This window comes from Odocoileus virginianus, unplaced genomic scaffold, assembly GCF_023699985.2.
Source record: "Odocoileus virginianus isolate 20LAN1187 ecotype Illinois unplaced genomic scaffold, Ovbor_1.2 Unplaced_Scaffold_32, whole genome shotgun sequence".
Classification (NCBI taxonomy): Eukaryota; Metazoa; Chordata; class Mammalia; order Artiodactyla; family Cervidae; genus Odocoileus; species Odocoileus virginianus.
The window spans coordinates 11,744-36,660 of NW_027224294.1; the positions used below are offsets into that span (position 1 = coordinate 11,744).

At 36.8% G+C, this 24,917-nt stretch overlaps 1 pseudogene; it reads right to left on the minus strand.

The window, feature by feature from the left end:
• Positions 1–17,788: 17,788 nt before the first annotated feature.
• LOC110150255 (olfactory receptor 4A15-like) lies at positions 17,789–18,805 on the minus strand (annotated as a pseudogene).
• Positions 18,806–24,917: the final 6,112 nt, after the last annotated feature.

Genomic DNA, 24,917 nt, shown 5'->3' on the forward strand with positions numbered 1-24,917 from the left:
TTCCCTAACAGTTCAGTGGTTACAGAGGGTTTGGGGATTCGACCAATGTTGAGGAGCTAAGACTTCATATGCCATGCAGCCAAAACAAAACAAAATATATTTTTTAAAAAAGCAATATTTTAACAGATTCAATAAAGGTTTTAAAATGGTTCACAAGAAAAAATAAATCTTTAGAAAAAATGAACACATACTCTTCTATGTGTGTGTGCTGGTCATTCAACCATGTCCGACTCTGTGTGACCCCATAGACTGTAGACCACCAGGCTCTTCTGTCCAGGGAATTCTCTAGGCAAGAATACTGGAGTGGGTTGCCATTCCCTTCCTCCAGGGATCTTCCTAACCCAGGGATCAAACCTGGGTCTCCCGCATTACAGGCAGATTCTTTACCATCTGAGTCACCAGGGAAGCCCTATACTCCTGTAAGTATTAATTAAAAACTGAAAATTATAGTTATGAGGAAACAAAGTGGAGCTGGTTCACTGTATTTTGTTATTCTGAGGTACAGATCCTCTAACAGATCAGAAAAGGGTATACACACAAGGTAAAAATGAGAGATCATTTACATAATAAAACTGTTTTGATATATCTATGAAGAAATTTATGTTTTTATTTTTACTTGGTGCACACTACTCTTTCTAGATATAAATTCTAGTGGAAATATTTTTAAAGGAGAAAAATCATTCCTAACAAATATTTTCAACACAATTATTAAGAGTTGTGGAAAATTTGGAAATGATATGGAATGGATAACTGAAATTGAAAATTGAAAGTTTCACGGTCGTGTCTGACTCCTTGTGACCCCATGAAATTCTCCAGGCCAACATACTGGAGTGGGTAGCCATTCACTTCTCCAGGGGATCTTCCCAACTCAGGGATCGAACCAGGTCTCCCGCACTGTAGGCAGATTCTTTAACAACTGAGCCACCCTGGAAATACAGTTAATATGTACTTTCTCACAGGGATGCTTTTAAAACTTGATCAGTATCCCAAGAATGCTTTTCATTTGTAATATAAAGTGGAGACAATTTGGGATGTATATTTGAATTGCTTAATTATTCTAATTCCACCCAATTTTATTCTTCTTCTTACTAGTTTAAATATATGTCAGTAAGGAAAAAAGACACCAAAATATTTCTACTTATAAATTGGTAGTATTGTATTTGAATCTATCTTTATTAATGTTTTATATGCTGAAAAAGATACATTTTAATGTCAGATAGTTAAAGGTGAGGAATAATAATATCATTTATGTCATCCATTTAAACCTGAGAGTCTGTGATATACAGTCTATGATATTCTGGAAAAAAAAAAAAAAAAACTCACCTATGAACATATCTGACATAGGTCAATGCTAGGGTTTCAGACAGCAGTTAGTTCAGTGAGAAATAAGTAAAGTTGTGAGATTTTAAAATGCCAACTGGCTCAGCTATAAATGTCTTTGTTGGTTTATAAATGGTACCTTTGTATAAACCTTAGAAGTAGGATCATGTATTTTGTTTGTTGGCCAATTCTTTAAAGTTTCTTACCTGTGTCTAATAGGATCTCAGGGGTGTTTTGCTATCATTAGCAGACCTTGCCAACAACCCAATGATATCAAGTAAAGTAGGTAAACATCAGAGGAGAACTTTTAGAGCACTCATCTTTAATTTCAAATTCCTCCTTGAGTCTGCATGAAGGCGAAACACTATTAAAGAAGAAAAAAAAAAAAAAGAAAGCAGAGGATCACATGAATGTAAGTATTGGAAAACATATGGGTTTATTACTGAGTATGAATATTTAGTATTGTGTAAATTGAGATGTATGTGGGTATTTATCAGATATTTAAATTTTATTATAATAATTTGTTTTTAATCTACTTATGAAATCAGAATTTTCAAATATTGTTTTCAGATATATTTTAAGTGGTAATTGCTGTTTAGTCACTGAATTGTATCTGACCATTTTGTAACCCCAAGGACTGTAGCCCACCAGACTCCTCTGTCCATGGGATTTCTCAGGCAATACTGGAGTGAGTTGCCATTTCTTTCTTCAGGGGATCTTCCCAAACCAGAGACTGAATGCATATCTCCTGTTTGGCAAGCGGGTTCTTTATCTCTGAGCCACCACTGAAGCAAGTGATAGTTATGAACCCTGTTATAACATTGACACCTCATACCAGGTGAAATTTACAGTAGTTCTTTTGTGCCAATTCTGGAGTTAGATTAACATGATGGTGATGGAAATAATTTGATTATTCAAGTATACTTAGAGATGGGGAAATACATTTATTTAAATCAATTAAATATAATATTATAACATTCATATGGAATAGGATAAAATAAGCAATGACATTCAAAATTTATAGCAAGAAAATATAAGCCAGGGAATGAAAATGCCATTTACCAAAGGGAAAGAAGAGGCCAGGCCATTAAATTGTGAGCCAGCACTCTTGTATTTAATGTATTGTTTTACAGCAAAAGTGGCATGAAGTGTATTCCTACCAATTATAAGGCTCATTACAATTATCTACTGAAAGAAAAAAAAATACAGATATTTGCAATTATTTTGTAAAAAGAAAAATGTACTTCAATTCAACTCAAAAAATACTCCTGTATATATGAAAAAGAAATATTTCTAGATAGAATTGCATTCACATACCATGTTCAAATATGCTTTAAGTAATAAGAAAAATAAATGAATTGTACATAACTCTGCATTGACTCCAGAGAATATGATCATTCTGAGCAGCATGTATTATGAAAGAAAAGAGGTTAAGGAAACTGAAATCACATGGACAATTCCAGCTTCACTGTATTTATTGTTGTTCAGTTGCTAAATTGTGTCCAATTCTTTGTGACCCCATGGACTGCAGTGTTCCAGGCTTCCCTGTCCTTCACTATCTCCTGGAGTTTGCTCAAATTCATGTCCATTGAGTTGTGATGCCATCCAACCATCTCATCCTCTGTCATCCCCTTCTCCTCCTGCCCTCAGTCTTTCCCAGCATCAGAGTCTTTTCCAATGAGTTGGCTCTTCGCATCAGATGGTCGAAGTATTAAAGCTTCAGCACCAGTTCCTCCAATGAATAGTCAGGGTTGATTTCCTTTAAAAATGACTAGTTTGATCCCTTTGCTGTCCAAGGGACACTCAAGAGTTTTATCCAATACCACAATTCAAAAGCATCAATTTTTCAACTCTCAGTCTTCCTTCTTTATGGTTCAACTTTCACATCCATACATGACTACTGGAAAAATCATAGCTTTGACTACATGGATCTTTGTCAGCAAAGTGATATCTCTGCTTTTTAATACACTGTCTAGATTTATCATGGCTTTTCTTCCAAGGAGCAATCATCTTAATTTCATGACTGCAGTCACAATCCACAGTGATTTTGTAGCCCAAGAAAATAAAATCTGCCACTGTTTCTATTTTTATCCATCTATTTGCCATGAAATGATGGGACTGGATGCCATGATCTCAGTTTTTAAATGTTGAGTTTTAAGCCAGCTTTTTCACTCTCCTCTTTCACCTTCATCAAGAGGCTCTTTAGTTTCTCTTCACTTTCTGCTATTAGAGTGGTATCATCTGCACATCTGAGGTTGTTGATATTTCTCCTGGCAATCTTGATTCCAGCTTGTGATTCATCCAGCCTGGCATTTTGCATGATGTACTCTGCATAGAAGTTAAATAAACAGGGTGACAATATACAGCCTTGTCATACTCCTTTCCCAATTTTGAACCAGTTCATTTTTCCATGTCTGGTTCTAACTGTTGCTTCTTGACCTGCATACAGGTTTCTTCAGGAGGCAGGTAAGGTTGTCTGGTATTCCAATCTCTTGAAGAATTTTCCACAGTTTGTTGTAATCCTCACAGTCCAAGGCTTTAGCAAGTCAATGAAGAAGAAGTAGATATTCTTCTGGAATTCCCTTGCTTTCTCTATGATCCAATGGATGTTGGCAATTTGATTTCTGGTTCCTCTGCCTTTTCTAAATCCAGGTGGGCATCTGGAAGTTCTTGGTTCATGTATTGTTGAAGCTTCGCTTGAAGGATTTTTAGCATTATCTTGATAGCATGTGAAATATGTGGAGATGCATAGTAATTTGAACATTCTTTTGCATTTTTCTTCTTTGGAATTGGACTGAAAACTGCCTTTCCCCAATCTGTGGCCACTGATGACTTTTCTAAATTTACTGATATAATGAGTGTAACATTTTTACAGCATCCTCTTTTTGAATTTGAAATAACTCAGCTGGAATTCTATCACCTTCACTAGCTTTGTTTGGAGTTATGCTTCCTAAGGCCCATTTGACCTCACATTCCAGAATGTCTGGCTCTAAGTGAGTAACCACACCATTGTGGGTACTCCAATATTAGAGAAGTGCTACATACATGTACTATAGTGCTATTTGTGATGTTAGATGCCAAAGAAATCTGTATAAGTATACAAAATAATCTAAAGAACTATAAGGGATATGAATTTTGCTGAAGTGTCATCATGAAAATGTCTTGAACCTTTCTTTCAACTCTGGAGTGAAAGCTAGATTCAGATCAAATAATGATCATGTACTGACAAAGGCTTCATTCCCAATCTCATAAAAGCTTGAAATTTACTCACAATTGCTCATTGAGTGGTCATGCAGTCTCTACTTAAATAGCTACAGTGCTAGGTAGAGAGCTTGCTTTAGAACTCCTACATGTGTCTAGTCTAGCCCCCGAAGCTCTAGAGAAGCACAAAATGAAAAACAGAGCAGAATTTAGGTCTAACACAGTGAAAGTTGTCCAAAAAATTACTTGTAAAAAGGAGTTCCCAGATCTTTGCTGGAAAAGTTCCAGATTGCAACTCTAAAGACAGAGTGATTTAAACCCTGGAGAGAGAGCAATATAGATTCTCAATCTTGAATGGTAAAGTAAAATGAAAACAGAAGAAATTATACATGGGCCTTATCATTGATCAGAAACTAGTTGAGATATGGTTTGACTTTTGACAGGTTCAGGGATTAATTTCACAACAACCTGGTAAAATGTACTGGCAAAATGTATTTATGGAAGCTTCATGCATTTCAAACATGTTCTCAAAGCCCTCAAGAGCAGAGATAGGGGCTTCCTTGTTGGTCTAGTGGCTAAGACTCTGAATAATGACTGCAGGGGTCCCAGGTTCAATCTCTGGTCAGGGAACTAGATCTAACCTGCATGCAATAACCAGGTGTTCACATGCACAACTAAAGGTCTCCTACACAGCAAAAAAGATCCCATGCAACCAATATAAAAAAAATAAATAAAGCAAGCAAACAAAAAAGAAAACAGATGACCAAGAAGTGGCATGTTGGGTCACCTTGCCATTTCTCATCATATTAAATCCAAAGACTAGCCTAACAGTAAGCAATACTTAAAAAAAGAAAAAGTGCAGAGTCCATATTCTTTTAGTCCAATTCAAAGGCATTTTCATCTCAGAAAGACATCTTCTAAGTTGTTTACCAGTAATGGAAAGGTTTTGGAAGGTGGACTGTGGTCTCATAAGCCTTCCTGCTTTACTTCTTTTTTTTTTCCATTTATTTTTATTAGTTGGAGGCTAATTACTTTACAATATTGTAGTGGTTTTTGCCATACATTGATGTGAATCAGCCATGGATTTACATGTATTCCCCATCCTAATTTAAGTAGAAACAAATATAACAATATTTATGGCAATAAATGCACTGGTTTGGCCAGAATCACAGAAATTGAAAACACACTGCAATTTACCTAGGTAAACTACTTACAAAAATAGGGAAAACTGTTTAAGGCTAAAGAAGAACATAATGGCATAGTATGAAAGAAAACTCATGGCTCCTGATACTAAAGTTAGTGTTCTTACTCTCCACCATGTTTCCATAGCCAAAATATGTTTGCTGAATTTTGTTACATCACCATGTCCATTGATTTCTTCAATAAAGTATCATATGATACCTATGTAGTAGGAGGTTAGGCATTTCCAACAAGAGGAGACTATAATCCCCTCCATGAGGTGTGTATATGTATATATATATATGTGTGTGTGTGTGTGTGTGTGTGTGTATTTTGATAGCTGATTGACTTCACTTTTTAAAAGATCCAAAATTAATTTTCAGCAAAGTCTTATAAGTTAGTTGCTCAGTTTTGTCCAACTCTTTGCATGGATGGTAGCCTGCCAGCCTCCTCTGTTCATGGATTTCTCCAGGCAAGAATACCAGAGTGGGCTGCTATTTCCTTCTCCAGGGCATCTTCCCAACCCAGGGATCAGACCCAGATCTCTTACATTGCAGGAAGATTCTTTACCACTGAGCCACCAGGGAAGCCTAGATAATTTTTTTTAGCCAAGATGTATTTTCCTTGGTTAAATGTAGAGTAATGATGCCCACTCTTCTTTTAAAAATATATATACATTCCTTATACATAATCTCCAAAGCAGTTTTCACAAAGGAATCAAGTTTCAAGGAATTAAGTGCAAAGCCAACTTTCTAATAGTGACATTGTTTTTTCAAACATTTTACTTTGGATACTTTTGGAAAAAAATAAAAATAAAAACGCATATAAGTGCTCCTAGTTGTTGTTAACCTAATGAAGTGTCACTTCCTATGGCATATATCAGAAAATATTTTTGTTTTTATAGACCAAACTTCATCTAACATCAACACAAAGGAATTCTGCATGATGTAAAGATCACAGGACATGGAATAAGAGTATTTGGGCCCCTACCTCAAGAAACAAGAAAAAAGTCAAATAAATAACCTAACTCTACACCTAAAGCAACTAGAGGAAGAAGAAATGCAGAACCCCAGGGTTAGTAGAAGGAAAGAAATCTTAAAAATTAGGGCAGAAATAAATGCAAAAGAAACTAAAGAGACCATAGCAAAAATTAACAAAGCTAAAAGCTGGTTTTTTGAAAAAATTAACAAAATTGACAAACCATTAGCAAGACTCATTAAGAAACAAAGGGAGAAGAACCAAATTAACAAAATTAGAAATGAAAATGGAGAGATCACAACAGACAACACTGAAATACAAAGGATCATAAGAGACTACTACCAGCAGCTCTATGCCAATAAAATGGACAACTTGGAAGAAATGGACAAGTTCTTAGAGAAGTATAACTTTCCAAAACTGAACCAGGAAGAAATAGAAGATCTTAACAAAACCATCACAAGCAAGGAAATCGAAACTGTAATCAGAAATCTTCCAGCAAACAAAAGCCCAGTACCAGATGGCTTCACAGCTGAATTCTACCAAAAATTTAGAGAAGAGCTAACACCTATCTTACTCAAACTCTTCCAGAAAATTGCAGAAGAAGGTAGACTTCCAAACTCATTCTATGAGGCCACCATCACCCTAATTCCAAAACCAGACAAAGATGCCACAAAAAAAGAAAACTACAGGCCAATATCGCTGATGAACATAGATGCAAAAATCCTTAACAAAATTCTAGCAAACAGAATCCAACAACATATTAAAAAAATCATTCATCATGACCAAGTGGGCTTTATCCCAGGAATGCAAGGATTCTTTAATATCCGCAAATCAATCAATGTAATACACCACATTAACAAATTGAAAGATAAAAACCATATGATTATCTCAATAGATGCAGAAAAAGCCTTTGACAAAATTCAACATCCATTTATGATTAAAACTCTCCAGAAAGCAGGAATAGAAGGAACATACCTCAACATAATAAAAGCTATATATGACAAACCCACAGCAAGCATCACCCTCAATGGTGAAAAATTGAAAGCATTTCCCCTGAAATCAGGAACAAGACAAGGGTGCCCACTCTCACCACTACTATTCAACATAGTTTTGGAAGTTTTGGCCACAGCAATCAGGGCAGAAAAAGAAGTAAAAGGAATCCAGATAGGAAAAGAAGAAGTGAAACTCTCGCTGTTTGCAGATGACATGATCCTCTACATAGAAAACCCTAAAGACTCTACCAGAAAATTACTAGAGCTAATCAACGAATACAGTCAAGTTGCAGGATATAAAATTAACACACAGAAATCTCTTGCATTCCTATACACTAACAATGAGAAAACAGAAAGAGAAATTAAGGAAACAATACCATTCACCATTGCAACAAAAAGAATAAAATACTTAGGAGTATATCTACCTAAAGAAACAAAAGACCTATACATAGAAAACTATAAAACACTGATGAAAGAAATCAAAGAGGACACAAATAGATGGAGAAATATACCATGTTCATGGATTGGAAGAATCAATATTGTCAAAATGGCTATACTACCCAAAGCAATCTATAGATTCAATGCAATCCCTATCAAACTACCAACAGTATTTTTCACAGAACTAGAACAAATAATTTCACAATTTGTATGGAAATACAAAAAACCTCGAATAGCCAAAGTAATCCTGAGAAAGAAGAATGGAACTGGAGGAATCAATCTGCCTGACTTCAGACTCTACTACAAAGCCACAGTCATCAAGACAGTATGGTACTGGCACAAAGACAGAAATATAGATCAATGGAACAGAATAGAAAGCCCAGAGATAAGTCCACGAACCTATGGTCACCTTATCTTCGACAAAGGAGGCAAGGATATACAATGGAAAAAAGATAACCTCTTTAACAAGTGGTGCTGGGAAAACTGGTCAACCACCTGTAAAAGAATGAAACTAGAACACTTTCTAACACCATACACAAAAATAAACTCAAAATGGATTAAAGATCTAAATGTAAGACCAGAAACTATCAAACTCCTAGAGGAGAACATAGGCAAAACACTCTCTGACATAAATCACAGCAGGATCCTCTATGACCCACATCCCAGAATTTCAGAAATAAAAGCAAAAATAAACAAATGGGACCTAATGAAACTTAAAAGCTTTTGCACAACAAAGGAAACTATAAGCAAGGTGAAAAGACAGCCCTCAGATTGGGAGAAAATAATAGCAAATGAAGCAACAGACAAAGGATTAATCTCAAAAATATACAAGCAACTCCTGAAGCTCAACTCCAGAAAAATAAATGACCCAATCAAAAAATGGGCCAAAGAACTCAACAGACATTTCTCCAAGGAAGACATACAGATGGCTAACAAACACATGAAAAGATGCTCAACATCACTCATTATCAGAGAAATGCAAATCAAAACCACAATGAGGTACCATTATACGCCAGTCAGGATGGCTGCTATCCAAAAGTCTACAAGCAATAAATGCTGGAGAGGGTGTGGAGAAAAGGGAACCCTCTTACACTGTTGGTGGGAATGCAAATTAGTACAGCCACTATGGAAAACAGATGTGGAGATTTCTTAAAAAGCTGGAAATAGAACTGCCATATGACCCAGCAATCCCACTTCTGGGCATACACACCAAGGAAACCAGATCTGAAAGAGCCACATGCACCCCAATGTTCATCGCAGCACTGTTTATAATAGCCAGGACATGGAAGCAACCCAGATGCCCATCAGCAGACGAATGGATGAGGAAGCTGTGGTACATATACACCATGGAATATTACTCAGCCATTAAAAAGAATTCATTTGAATCACTTCTAATGAGATGGATGAAACTGGAGCCCATTATACAGAGCAAAGTAAGCCAGAAAGATAAAGACCATTACAGTATACTAACACATATATATGGACTTTAGAAAGATGGTAACGATAACCCTATATGCAAAACAGAAAAAGAGACTCAGATGTATGGAACAGACTTGTGGACTCTGGGAGAAGGCAAGCGTGGGATGTTTCAGGAGAACAGCATTGAAACATGTATATTATCTAGGGTGAAACGGATAACCAGCTCAGGTTGGGTACATGAGACAAGTGCTCGGGCCTGGTGCACTGGGAAGACCCAGAGGGATCGGGTGGAGAGGGAGGTGGGAGGGGGGACTGGGATGGGGAATACATGTAAATCCATGGCTAATTCATATCAATGTATAACAAAAACTACTGTAATGATGTAAAGTAATTAGCCTCCAACTAATAAAAATTTAAAAAAAAAAAAAAAAAAGAGTATTTGGGCCCAATGCTGACTTACATGTCCTATGATTTAATTATTTAATCTTTCTGATCCTCCAACTTATTGGTAAATAAGAACACTAAAAAATTATACAATGTTTTTGTTTCCATTTGAGAACAACTTGACCTTTTCACATCAGCTTAAATGGTGTACAATGAATTTTCATAATCACTGACAATTTTCCCCAAGAGAAGAGCGAGATCTTAGTAGTTTAGAAGGTTCATTCAAAATGGAACAGCCTCAGGATTCAGCCATTGACAAACCACAACAGGGAACCTAGGACAATAAGCATTCTTTTGTTTTGTTTTGTTTTTCCTTCTTATCTGCCCTCTAATATTCATCTAGGGCTACCTTTTGGCCAGAGGTAAGTGAGTTGATTGAAACAGACCAAGGAAGACAGATATTTATGGTAGAGAGAGTGAGAGATCTCAGTGGGTGAAAGAAATGTGTATTTTTAAACATTCCAAACATTTATTCAGCTTTTATTTTTCCCTGAAGTAAGAAACTAAATGCTTTTCTTGGGATTAGCTAGAAAAAAAAAGAAAACACAGGGGAAATTTCTACAAACTCATTTATTGACTTAGTTTTATTGAACATCAGTATGAGCCAGACCCTGAACCAAGTGCTGGTGATAAAGCAGTGAACAAGACACAGACCTTGTCTCCTAGTCTTACTTAAATGGTTTTTAAGTGGAAGAGGAGAGCGAGCTAGACTTCATCTTTGTATCAATGGTGTGCTGAACCAGAACAAACAGCTGCACAAGTACCTTCTTTAATATCTAAAGAAGTGTTTTTCACATTTCTTACTGGCCGAAAAGCAATCAGGTTATTACATGGTGAGCTCTCTGTGCCTGGATGTCCTCCAGCAAAGACCCAGGGACCACTTGTCAGAAGGTGTAGAAGAAGGATTTGAGCATACGAAGCCTCATAATAAGCTGAATAAAGCAGCTTAAAAGATCGCTCCGATACAATATTTGTTTTTCTATTTCTGACTTACTTCACTCTGTATAACAGGCTCTAGGTTCATCCATCTCAGTTCAACTGACTCAAATTCATTCCTTTTATGGCTGAGTAATATTCCATTGTATATATGTACCACAACTTCTTTATCCATTCATCTATTGATGGACATCTATGTTGGTTCCATGTCCTGGATATGGAATCTAGGAAATCAGTAATAATCAACTTATTTGCAGGACAGGAGTAGAGACACAGACATAGAGAAAGAACTTGTAGACACAATGTGGGAAGGAGATGGTGGGACAAATTGAAAGAGTAGCATTGAAATATATACATTACCATGCTTAAAAATATATAACTAGTGGGAAGTTGCTATATAACACAGGGAGCTCAGCCTGGTGCTCTATGATGACCCAGAGGGGTGAGATAGTGGGGGGATTAAGAGAGAGGCTCAGAAGAGAGGAGCTATATGTATACTTATGGTTGATACATGTTGTTGTATGGCAGAAAACAACATGACATAGTAAAGCAATTATTTTCTGATTAAAAATTAAAAAAAATAATGTCAGTGAAAGAATTTCTTTTTATAAAATGGAAAAAAGTAACATGTTTCTTTTCCTCTTGCATACCATGAGAAAAAATATTTTCTCATTACTGAAATGTTTTGGACATATCTGAAAACCCAAAGCATTAACCTTGGTGTTGAAAACATTGTCTTATTTCATTAAGTCCTGCTTCTGAACTCATCATATCACTGAAATGAAAGAAGATACAATGAAAGTGACTGAATTCATTCTAATGGGACCTGCACAGAATTCTCAGATGCAAAGAATTCTGGTTTTGTTGTTACTTATCACCTACATTGGCACTGTCGCAGGCAATCTGCTATTCCTCTTCCACAATCCTGTTACCTTCAGCCACTGAATTGGACAGGTTTTTTTTCTTTTTTTGGCTACTGCATTGCAGCATGTGAGATCTTAGTTCTTAGACCAAGGATCGAACCCCACGATTCTGCAGTGAAAGTGTAGGATCTTAATCACTAGATCACCAGGGAAGTCTCTGAATTACACAACTTTTGAATCAGAGAGCAAATCAGCTAGCACTTGAAGGATTGTGAAGAGGAATAGCAGGTGTCTACCAATGACAAGAAGACCGAGAAGGAATGCTTCACAGAGTGTGCAAAGTCTGGCTGCATACGATAGTCACCACAGTGAGCAGGCAAGGTTTTGAGCTCCCTGGGGTCTCAGTGGTAAAGAGACTGCTTGCCAATGCATGAAACTCAAGTTCAATCCCTGAGTGGGAAGATCCTCTGGAGAAGGAAATGGCAACCCCCTCCAGTTTTCTTGCCTGAAAAATCCCATGGAAAGAGGAACCTGGCAGGTAGTCATGGGATCACAAAGAGTGGGCCACTACTGAGTGACTGAGTAGGAACATGAGAGAGTAACTACTTCATTTGAAAGTTATTCATTCTTTTTGTTTTGCATATGGAAAAAACTGAGACCTATGAAAGAAAGAAACATTTCTAAAATTACATATTTTTTCAAGCAGTTTAAAAGCAACAATTAAGTTTTCATTAAATTCTAACCTGTTTTATCTTCTCCCTGCATGGAATAGCTGATATTCCCACTTGTTACAGAGTAATTAAAACAAAAGACATGCCCAAATGATCTATGCCATTACTTCTATGAGCTTCATGGTTTTTTTCCCAAGTAAGATCTGAGGAGTGAATTAAAGATATTGAGAGATACAAAATACAAATACAAGAGATACAAAAAATGCATCTCTTGACATTCTTAAAGGACTTCCTCATATAAAAGAAAAAGTAATACAAAGTAAAGATTAGTAATACAGAATTTTTTTTAAGCTTTCAGTTTCCACACTGACTTAGCCAGTCTCTTCATTTGATTCCTAAACCAGACAAGTAACTTAGATGGGAACATGATAAGACTTAGTCCCTGCCTTCATTAAATCTCTTGGTTGCACAACAATGTGGCTGTTTGCTTATCAATGTGAAACAATAAATTAGTTCCAAATACTTCTACTCAGTCACTATGAAAACTACTCAAGCACCAAAGACTCAATATGGAAATATATGCCTTCTTTAGAATACATATAGTCTACTAGATATTCAGAACTGACCCACTAGGAGAGCTTTGGGCCAACATTCTCTCACATTAAAATACATAAATGAACACATTCTTAGTTGAATGGAGCTGGGAAACAAGAATGGGGAACTCTTATGCCCTATAACATAGCAGAGCAAAACAGGAAGAAGAAACGCTCCTCCTTGCTGGCAAGGGCTTACCCAATGAAAAGCCACAGGCTCTTTATTTACTAGCTCCCCACCCCGTAACTCTCATTTCCCCTGTCTAAAAGCATTCCCCGTCCCTCGCCTTGGAAAAATAGCACATGTTTTGCCATGGCTGTTGTTGTTCTCTCACTAAGTCGTGTCTGACTCTTCACAAACCCCATGAAGTGCAGCACGCCAAGTTTCCCTGTCCTTGACTATCTAAGTCCCCATCTGCAATTCTTGCTGATCTGAAATAAACCCATCTTTTCTGGAATAAAGCATGACAGTCTATTCGTTTCAAAAACCATCAATTTAGTTTCTGATCAGTGGAGAACAGTGGCATTCTGGGAACCAGCAGTGAATTTTAGCTTAGAATCTACTTCAAGTCATTTCCAGTAAGAACTAAAGAGCCTCTTGTTGAAAGTGAAAGAGGAGGGTGAAAAAGTTGGCTTAAAACTCAACATTCAGAAAACTAAGATCGTGGCATCTGGTCCCATCACTTCATGGCAAATAGATGGGGAAACAATGGAAACAGTGACAGACTTTATTTTTTGGGCTCCAAAATCACTACAGATGGTGACTGCAGCCATGAAATTAAAAGATGCTTGCTCCTTGGAAGAAAATCTATGACAAACCTAGACAATATATTAAAAAGCAGAGACATTACTTTGTCAACAAAGGTCCATCTAGTCAAAGCTATGGTTTTTCCAGCAGTCATGTATGGATGTGAGAGTTGCACTGTAAAGAAAGCTGAACAGCAAAGAACTGAACTATGGTGTTGGAGAAGACTCTTGAGAGTCCATTGAATGGCAAGGCAATTCAGTCAATCCTAGAGGAAATTGATCCAGAATGTTCTTTGGAAGGACAGATGTTGAAGCTGAAACTCCAATAGTTTGGCCACCTTTTGCAAAGAACTGACTCATTGGAAAAGACCCTCATGCTTTGCAAGATTGAAGGCAGGAGGAGAAGGGGACAAAAGAGGATGAGATGGTTGGATGGCATCACCGACTCGATGGACATGAGTTTGAGCAAGCTCTGGGAATTGGTGATGGACAGGGAAGCCTGATGTGCTGAAGTCCATGATGTCTCAAGAAGTTGGACATGACTGAGTGACTGAATGGAACTGATTTGTCCTGAGTACAATCACACTCTGGTCAGTGACCTCAGATCCCTCAGAGAAAGATTAGATTGAAGATCTACCTGACTTATGATGGTGATATTGCCAGACAATATCTTATGCCTTGTTTATTCAAAGATCTGGATTTGGAAATTATCCACGTCTCTGGTGATTGGATTGGGGGATTGTTTGTTTGTTTGTTTTTTGCTTTTTGCTGTTTTTTTCCCTGAATTGAATCACATTCAGACCTCTGTTCACCAAATCTGCATTATACATCATTTTAGCCAGTTTGGTTTGCCTTAACAAAATACTATAAACTGTGTAGCTTAAAAGACCGACATGTGTTTTTTCACAGTTCTGGAAGTTGGAAGTCCCAGATCAAGGTGATTGCAGGGTTGGATGCCGGTGAACACTTTTTTCCCAGCTTGCAGATGGCCACCTTCCAAATCCATCATCACGAGTTGTTATTGTTCTTGTTAGTCTCTAAGTCATGTCCAACTCTTTGTGACCCCATGGGCTGAAGCATGCCAGGCTTCCCTGTCCTTCACCTTCTCCCAGAGTTTACTCAGACTCATGTCCATTGAGTTGATGATGACCATCCAACCATTCATCCTCTGTCATCCCCTTCTCCTCTTGCCCTCAGTCTTTCCCAGCATCAGAGTCTTTTCCAATGAGTCAGCTCTTCACATCAGGTGGCCAAAATATTGGAGCTTCAGCTTCAGCATCAGTCCTTCAGTGAATATTCAGGGTTGGTTTCCTTTAGGATTGACTGGTTTGATCTCTTTGCAGTCCAAGGGACTCTCAAGAATCTTCTGCAGCACCACAGTTCAAAAGCATCAATTTTTCAGTGTTCACAGAGTCTTTCCTCCAAGCAAACATGAGAGTGGGCTCATTTTTTTAAGACACTAATTATATTTAATTAGGTTCTCAGTCATGATCTCAAGAAGTACGGGCTATTCTAATCCCCACTCTTCAGGTCTTTCCAGCCTGTATATCAGGTATATGAGTGAAGAAAGTTTTTCGATGACTTTAGCCTCATTGAATTTCTAACTACAACCTCAAGAGAAATGCTGAGACTGAAATATTCAACTTATCTACCAAGTTCCAGACTGAATAAAAAAATCTGAACTAATGAAGTGAATGATGATGTTTTAAGCCACCTAATTTTGGAACGATTTTTTTATATGGCAACCATATCTGAAACACTGCAGTAATTTAGACACTATAGTACTGATTCATGGATATATTAGTTTAACAGAATGGAAAACTAAGATATGGAATATATACACACACATATATATACTGTGCTGTCACTTCAGTCATATCTGACTCTTCGATATCCTATGAACTGTACTTCTCCAGGCTCTTCTGTTTATGGGATTCTCCAGGTAAGAATACTGGAGTGTGTTGTTTTACTTTCTTCCAGGTGATCTTCCCAACCCAGGGATCGAACCTATATCTCATGTCTCCTGCATTGGCAGGCAAGTTCTTTACCACTAGTGCCACCTGAAAGTGAAAGTGAAAGTGAAGTTGCTCAGTTGTGTCCGACTCTTTGCGACCCCATGGACTGTAGCCTACCAGGTTCCTCAGTCCATGGAATTTTCCAGGCAAGAGTACAGGGGAATCTTTCTGACTCAGGGATTGAACCCGGGTCTCCCATGATGCAGGCAGACGCTTTACCATCTGAGCCACCATGGAAGCTATAGTGCCACCTGGGAAGCCTATAGATATATATGAAATATGAAATTAGTGGTATTGCAATGTCATCAGGAAAATAATTATTAATCAATAAATGTACTGGGAAAATTTACTTATTCTTATGCTAAGAAAGAAGAGTATATATCCATCTCACACCATATCTGAACATATATCTTATGTGATTTTTAAAGATGTAAATATAAAAAAATACTTCAAAGTATTTAAACAGTAATTTCTTTTTCTTGAGAGCAGGGAATGATTTGGGAAGTGCATGCAAAGATATTTTGTCTTGAGTTCAACACCTCATCGGCCTTGAGGAAGACCTCATCAGCCTTGAGGAAGACCTCATTGGTACCTTCCTCACTCTAGTGAGTATGGTCAAATTCAGGTGTCAGTCACCTCAATATAATATTTTTTAAGTAGTTAATTCAATTAGACTCCTTTCTAGTTAAAAGATCTAGTGTATTTTTACTTTTTTCACTGAAGAATAAATGAAATTTTATGTCTGGTATAATTTGGTCTGTGTTAATAATCAAAGTAACTAACATTGCTAAGTACAGTGAGTCCAATCACAAGTAGAAAAAAAAGATAAGGCATATGGAATATTTTAGTATCTAAGTTGTAGGATGAATTCCAAGATTTAACTTGTAATACAAGGACCTTAAAGAATGATCTTTGTGGGACTTCCCTGGTGGACCAGTGGTTACATATCCTCCTTCTAATTCAGGGGACAAGGGTTTGATCCCTGGTTGGGGAACTAAGATATCACAAGCTGTGGAGCAAGTAAGCCTACAGGCTGAGCCCACACAGCACAACTACTGGGTCTGTGCATTCTGAAGACCTAGTGCCATAATTAGAGAAGCCTGTGGGCTGCAACTAGTAAATCCTGTGCACTGCGTGAAGACCCAGTGAAGCCAGGAGACAAAAAAAAAAAAAAAGAATGATCTTTGTAATACAGTATTTGATTTCCTTAACTGCCAAAGGCTATTGCAGAAAGAGAAGACAATTTGATTTCATCACTTAAGGTAACAACATATCATTTACAGAGAGTCACAAAGTCATTCATTACATAAAACAAAAAATATATATCCAAAATGTTAGACACTTATTGCATTAGAAAATCTGTACCCAGATAGTTTAAAGTAGACAGACTCTGGAGTGATATGAATGAGTTAAATGTATTTCAAGTATCAGAGAAGGTCAGTTGAAAAAATGCACAGAATGGAGTTGAAAATTTGAAATTTTCAGTGCAAAACTTAATTTGAATAGACAAAATCCATCATACACCACCATTACAGAATAAAGCTAACAAAGTTCATTTCTCATTATTTTATCTTCTGCTATGGACAAAGTCTGTGAAGTTTTAAATTAATTAATTTATTTTTATTGCTAGATTAATAATTTTTTCAGCAATCAGATTTTTAAGTTTCAAATTTCTCTTTCTTGGACTAAAAGAGAACTTTTCACTAGGTCATATTTCTCAATACCAGAGAAGTATCAACACCCACAAATAAAAATTTCAAATAGGAAAAAAAAGTTACTGTAACTAAAGAATCTTAATACAGTATGTTATATATCTAAGAGGTTAAACATATGTGATTCTCTTGGTCTCTCAGAAGCATAAAATATTCCACTTAAAGTTTAATTCATATAGCTGTTTTGGAATAAACAGGATGGATATACCAAAGGAAATGATTTTCTAAATATAGTCACTGAGAGTGACAATTCTTTGATTCTGGGGAAAAAAAAAGACTTTCACATCCTACATGATGGAAAACCCCCTCTTCCAACTAAGGTCACATTTTTACTCCAGAGTTTCCTCATGGCATTTTTCATTTCTGCATTTCTCAGGGTGTAGATTAAAGGGTTCAACATAGGAGTTATGCAAGTTACGACCACCATCATGAATTTATCAATGGGAATGTTGACATTGGGCCTTGCATACAGGAAAATACAAGGAACAAAGAATAAAAGGACCACAGTTATATGAGATGCACAGGTGTAGAAGGCTTTGTGACTCCCTTCCAAACCATGAGTCTTCAGGGAGTGTAATATGACCCCATAGGACACCAAGAGGATGAAGAAGACAACAGTGCAAATTGCCCCTCCATTAGCTATCATAGAGAGTCCAATGAGGTGGGTATCAGTGCAAGCAAGTTTCAGTAAAGGGTACATGTCACACAGTAAGTTGTCAATGACATTGGGGCCACAGAAAGGGAGCTGATAAATAAAAAGCAATTGAACCAGTGAGTGCAGAAAGCCTCCAGTCCAGGCCACCAGCAGCATGAGGACACATACCCTCCGATTCATGATGATCAAATAATGAAGAGGCTTGCAGATGGCTACATATCGGTCATAGGCCATCACCACCAGAAGAATGACTTCAGCACCAGCAGTTAAATGATCTATAAAGACTTGAGTCATACAAGCCTGGAAGGAAATAGTCTTTTTCTCATAAAGGAAGTCAATGATCATTTTGGGAGCAATGATGGTAGAATGGACAGCATCTATAACATGATAAAGAAGCCAGAAAAAAGTACATGGGGGAATCCAGTGATTGGCTGGCTGTGATGGTCACCATGATAAGCAGATTGCCCATTATTGTCACAATATACATGAGTAAGAATAGGATAAATAGAACTTTTTGCATCTCAGGGTTTTGTGTGAGCCCCAAGGAGGACAAACTCAGTCACATTGTTCCTATTTTCCATGTGTTCTTCTGAAGCTGTTGATCAGGTGTCAGAGGCTGCAAACTGAGGGGTCGGTAATGAATTTGAGAAGATCACATGCTTTGTGCAAAATGTGGGATGCCTTACTCGAGAGTGTTTGGTCAATCAGATCTCACAGAGTAAGCCTTTGGAACATGACACTTTGCAATATCCTTCCACACACTCCATTCATTTTATCAAATCCATGCTTTAACTCCACTGATGAGACTTCAGTATTCTAACAGGGTGGTTATATAAGTGGGTGTATCTGTAAATTTATGTACCAAGTGAGAAAAAAAAAAAAAAAGATGATTTGTCCAGAATATCTTTCACAAAAAACTGTGTTTTTTAACTTTACATATTATTTATTTCTTGCTAAGTGCATTTTGACCTTCTGAGATCTACCATATAAATAACCAAAGTCTAATAACTTTCTTTATATATTTATGTGAAGTGACACCTAGTCATGGGGCATAAAATTATAAGCTGACCTTTAGATAAATACCTTTCTGAAAATTTTGAGTTCCAAAAATTGAGAAATAAGTCACCCACAACAGTGAAAGAACCAGGCAGTGGTTCTTTGCCTATTTTTCAATGCCTAATTTTGCTCATGCTTAGTCACTCAGCTGTGTCCTTCTTTTACAACTGCATGAACTTTAGTCCAGCAGGCTCCTTTGTCCATAGGTTTCTCCAGGCAAGAATGCTAGAGTGGGTAGCCATACTCCTCTCAGGGATTTCCTGTCCCAGGGATTGAATCTGGGTCTACTCAATTGCAGGCTGATTCTTTATCATCTGAGTCACCAGTGATAGCCCTCAGTGCTTATTAAACTCTAATTAAACTGAATTTCAAGACTTATCAGAGAATAACTGAGCATAGATAAAATGTATGAAATTGTTCTATTAAAGAACATACAATGACATCATCGATTTGCTTGAATATATATACACACCAAAACAATACATACAAAAATATATATATACATTTATTACAAACTAGGTATTGAAGGGGAAAAATGGACAAAGAAAATGTAAGGGGTTGGGTACTACAGAAACAATTTTTTCTGCTCTCCAAAATTGTTTAGAACTGATTATTGCTAGCCATAGCTCAATTAAGATGTCAACATAAAGATTTTAAACTGAATTATTGTATAATGGAAAGAATTGTCTACCAAAAATCTAGAAATATTATTTGATTTTCCTTAGGCTTGGACTTATTTTTGGGGCCCCAAAATCACTTCAGATGGTAACTGCAGCCATTAAAAGACTCTTACTCCTTGGAAGGAAAGTTATTACCAACCTAGATAGCTTATTAAAAAGCAGAGACATTACTTTGCCAACAAAGGTCCATCTAGTCAAGGCTATGGTTTTTCCAGTGGTCATGTATTGATGTGAGAGTTGTACCATGAAGAAAGCTGAGCGCTGAGGAATTAATGCTTTTTAACTGTGGTGTGGAAAAGACTCTTGAGAGTCCCTTGGACTGCAAGGAGATCCAACCAGTCCATCCTAAAGGAGATTGGTCCTGGGTGTTCACTGGAAGGACTGATGTTGAAGCTGAAACTCCAATACTTTGGCCACCTCATGCGAAGAGTTGACTCATTGGAGAAGACCCTGATACTGGGAGGGATTGGGGGCAGGAGGAGAAGGGAAAGACAGATGATGAGATGGCTGGATGGCATCACCAACGTGATGGGCATGGGTTTGGGTGGACTCCAGGAGTTGATGATGGACAGGGAGGCCTGGCATGCTGCAGTTCATGGGGTACAAAGAGTCGAACACAGCTGAGTGACTGAACTGAACTGAACTGAGGCTTGGACTTCCCAGGTGGGTCTAATGTTAAATAATCTGTCTGCAAATTCAGGAGGTGTAAGAAATGTGGGTTCGATCCTTTGAGAGAGATTTCCTGGAAAAGAAAATAGCAACCCACTCCAGAATTTTTGCCTGGTGGATAGCATGGATGGAGTAGCCTGGTGGGATATTGTCCATAGGATCACAAATTGCTGGATGTGACTGAATGTCTGAGCATGAGCACAAGGCACTTTTGTGAAAGTCATATCCCAACTCCTATTCCTATTGAAAATGAAGTGAAAGTTGCTCAGTTGTGTCCTACTCTTTGTGACCCTATGGACTGTAGCCCACCAGGCTCCTCTGTCCATGGAATTCTCCAGGTCAGAATACTGGAGTGGGTGGCCATTTCCTTCTCCAGGGATCTTCCCAACCTAGAAATCAAACCTAGGTCTCCTGCTTTACAGGCAGATTTTTGCTACCTGAGACAGCATAGAAGCCCAAGAATACCGGAATGGGCCACTGATCCCTTCTCCAGCAGATCTGCCTTTTTCCAGAAATCAAACCAGGGTCTCCTGCATTGCAGGTAGATTCTTTACCTGCTGAGCTATCGGGAAGGCAGTATTATTTCCAGATATGTGAGTTTCCAAATTCTTGTCATTGAAAGCTTTATCCCAAATGACATCCTAATGTTTTTGCTGGTGCAATCTTTTTTATATTAACCAGGTGAATTCATGTGTGTTATAGGATATTTGTTTATTAAAGTAATCAGTAGTTTAGACTGGTTATTTTGTTCAAATTATAAGTTCTTAGGGTCATGAGTCTGCATGAACTACAAGACATTCATTCTCACTAAAGGAAAATAAATTGTTGGGTCTTTCTAACATGATCTAGGACCAATTTTTCATGTAATTGCTTCAAATGTCCTCCATTTCAGTGTTTACTTTCTAGGCTGTCATTTGTGAAGGTCAGGAGATTTTTCTATTCTCTGTGCCTCTGGTAAGCCAATCTGTACTCAAACATCAGAGGGAGAATAAAGTATAGAGAAGAGAAAATAACAGATGATTGAGAAAAGGCAGATAGCAAATCGCAAAGACCATGAGCTGCATAGCATATGCTTTGAAACTGGTAAATAATTTCATTTGCAGACACTGAATGAGAAGGGAATAGAAGAATTTCAGATTTCCTGAGTAGTCAGTCTGCAGATGGAATGACAGATACCTCAAGATCAGCATCAAAACTTCCTTCTCAGAAGTCTTATACCTCCAGATCACAGAAAAATGAGAAAATCAAATCCTGAACTTTAACATGCATGAATAAAAGAATGTACATTTCCTAAGTCATGTCTGACTCTTTGAGACCACATGGACTGTAGCCTGTCAGGTTACCCTGTCCATGGGATTCTCTGGGCAGAACACTCTAGTGGATTGCCATTTACCAGCTGCCCAAAGGAGCCCTGTGTCAGAACTCTGGCATTTCACTGTATAGATATTTCATTAAATATCTTCACTCACAACACAGAAGTTGCATATGCATTTGTAATGGAAACTAAATATTCACAGTGCATAGAAGTTTTTCTGAGCATTCAAAAAACAGCTTCCAGTAGGAAAGTCTAACCCTTGACCTGTTGACCACTTAAAGCAGTTATGTGCTTACAACTGGTTTTCCATTGAGTTTGTCAGTGCAGTGAACATTTCTTGTTATTGATTGTATCTCCAGAATCTGAGTGTATCTTATGTGTTTTAAGTTATCAATAAATATTTGGCTCTTAAAAGGTTCTTATGAGCATAGCTAGTATTCTAAGCTCTTCAAAAGTTTTATTTTGACACAGGATGATGCAAAATTATATAATTTATAAATATTTTACTTTAGTAAAAATAAATATATTTGCTTCAAACAGTTGTGAGATTCTTCACATTTTCTTAACACAGTCAATAAAAACATATAATTTTTTAATGCTCAAAAATGCAAATCAATGATAACTATCTCACAATGATAAGTACAATAAAATTAAGTAGATCTACACTATGCCAAATTCAACAATATAAGATGAAAATATCATTTATATATGGTATTCAATGTGTAAAATTTTGGTAAACACTTTCAATTGACAGGATATTGGAACTTATAGACCTTGAAAATTTGAGTTTCAGTCCAGATCCTTTTACAATATATGATCACAACTCATGTCTAAATGTTTCTATTTAACTGTCTATATCATAAAATCTATTTCCAATACAAGCAAGAGTTTTTACTTAAGTATTGAAAATTTATCATAAATGATGCAGCAAAACGTTGAAGGTTTGAATAAATACTCAAAGAGCTCATCAGATTTTTTGTAAAGAGATACATTTTAAAGCAATATTATATTTTACAAATAACTTTCATTATAAATGAAAACAAATTCTACCTCTAAACCCTAAATATGATTGAGCAGACTTTGAGGACAAATACAGGAAAACAATTATCAGAGACAGTACACTGCCTAGCTCATACAGTTCTTGTCACTTTTGTTTGTTCTTGTTTTACAATTTTTCAGGGGTGGCCCTCGATGACAACACTATACTTTATGAGAACTTGGATTCTCAATTATGGTTTGGAATTTGATCCTCAAAATCCATACTTGCTACCTGTGTAACCTGGATCAAGTATTCAATACTATCTGGATAATGAGGTATAATGGCATGCAATATATAGCATATATGTACATGTTCATAAGAGTATTATTCACAATAGCCCAAAGGCAGAAACCACCCACATGCTCAAAAAGTAATGAAGGTATAGGCAAATCATGCTATGTACAGACAATAGAATGTTAGCCATCTTTCAAAAGGAAAGATGTCCTAATCCATGTTATAACATGGATGAATCTTGAAGACATATGCTAAGTACAGTAAGCCAGACCAAAAAAAAGGCAGATAGTTTATGATCCCCCTTTTATGAGATACCCAGAATAGTCATACTGACAGATGCAGCAAGCTCATCATTGGTGACCATGGCTTATGGAATTGAGGAGTTAGGGAGTTATTGTGTAATGGGTGTAGAGTTTTAGTTTTAGATGATCATAAGTTTCTGTATTTGGAGAATGGTGATGGATGCACAATAATATGTAAGGTTTACTTTACCACAATAAAAATTTACCAGTGAATAATATAATACCAGGACATTTAAAGAAATTATGGACAAGATAATGATTTACAAAGAGCTATATTAATCTATTATCTTAAATGTTGACACATTAAAATTCAAAATTAGTTTAAATTCTCTAAATTACATAAAGCACTTTAAAAAAAAGTATAATGAAGACCACTTCCAGGTCACATTATATTGTCACATTTTGTTATGCATTTTCTCTATTCCTCTATACCAAAATAGAGAAATCAAATACTTGTAAAACAAAATATTGGATAAATATATTGTCACTATTCTTAATTCAATAATATTTTACAAAATGGAGAAAAATGTAAGTAGCCTATTATTCCAGGAGCTTCTGGCATAAAAGGTTTGAGATCATACTTTAAAATCTGCTTCTTAAGAAAGATACTTAATTCATTACAAATAACTCTGTTTGGCCCTATTCTCATAGCAGAGAAGAATTTCTGTGAATGTGTTACCTGGGTTTTCTATTTCCTCTTCTGTCATTTGTTCCAATTCCAGACTTCTCCAATTCTGTCTTTGGTCCTTGAAGATGAAATTTAGTTCAATTAAATAAGTCAGAACTGCAGCCACATCCACCCTGCTGCGACCACAGAGGAAAGACAAGGGCACGCTGAGTCCCTGCGGCAGGAAGTGCTCGGTCACACAGATATATCTCTGTCTGTACAAAGCAGGAGCATCTTCAGTGCTTATAAACACTTTACAGTTCAGATTGGAAAATTATCCAGAGTTGGGTTCAAGGATACACAGTTGATGTGGTTGATAAGTCATCAAATTTGAAAGATTTTGTTGAAAATATATTTCAGTATCATATTCAAAACTTAACTATTATGCTCAACTAACCAGCTTAATTGAACAAACCTTTATAATACTTTTAGTCAATAATGAAGAAGAGCTGGATAATTATTAATTATAATTAGTCAATAACAGTGAAGAGCTGGATAATTAAAGAAATAGGCTTGATTTTGGATTTTTATAAATCATTTGCATGACTATTTCAATATGGCTCATACCTACTAACATAATGGCTTATATTTTACATCTTGGAAGTAATATCAATACCCAGGGAGAAGTCTTCACCCAGATAAAGGAAGATATGAACAGGCATTTGATCAACAGTGACCAAGAAAGCACTTCACTGAGCTGTTAAAACAATTAGTCCCCAAGCTGCTGGTTCAAGATAAAATTCACCTAGGAATCATGCTCCAGAGAACTGAGAGATCTTTTCAGCGCATGGT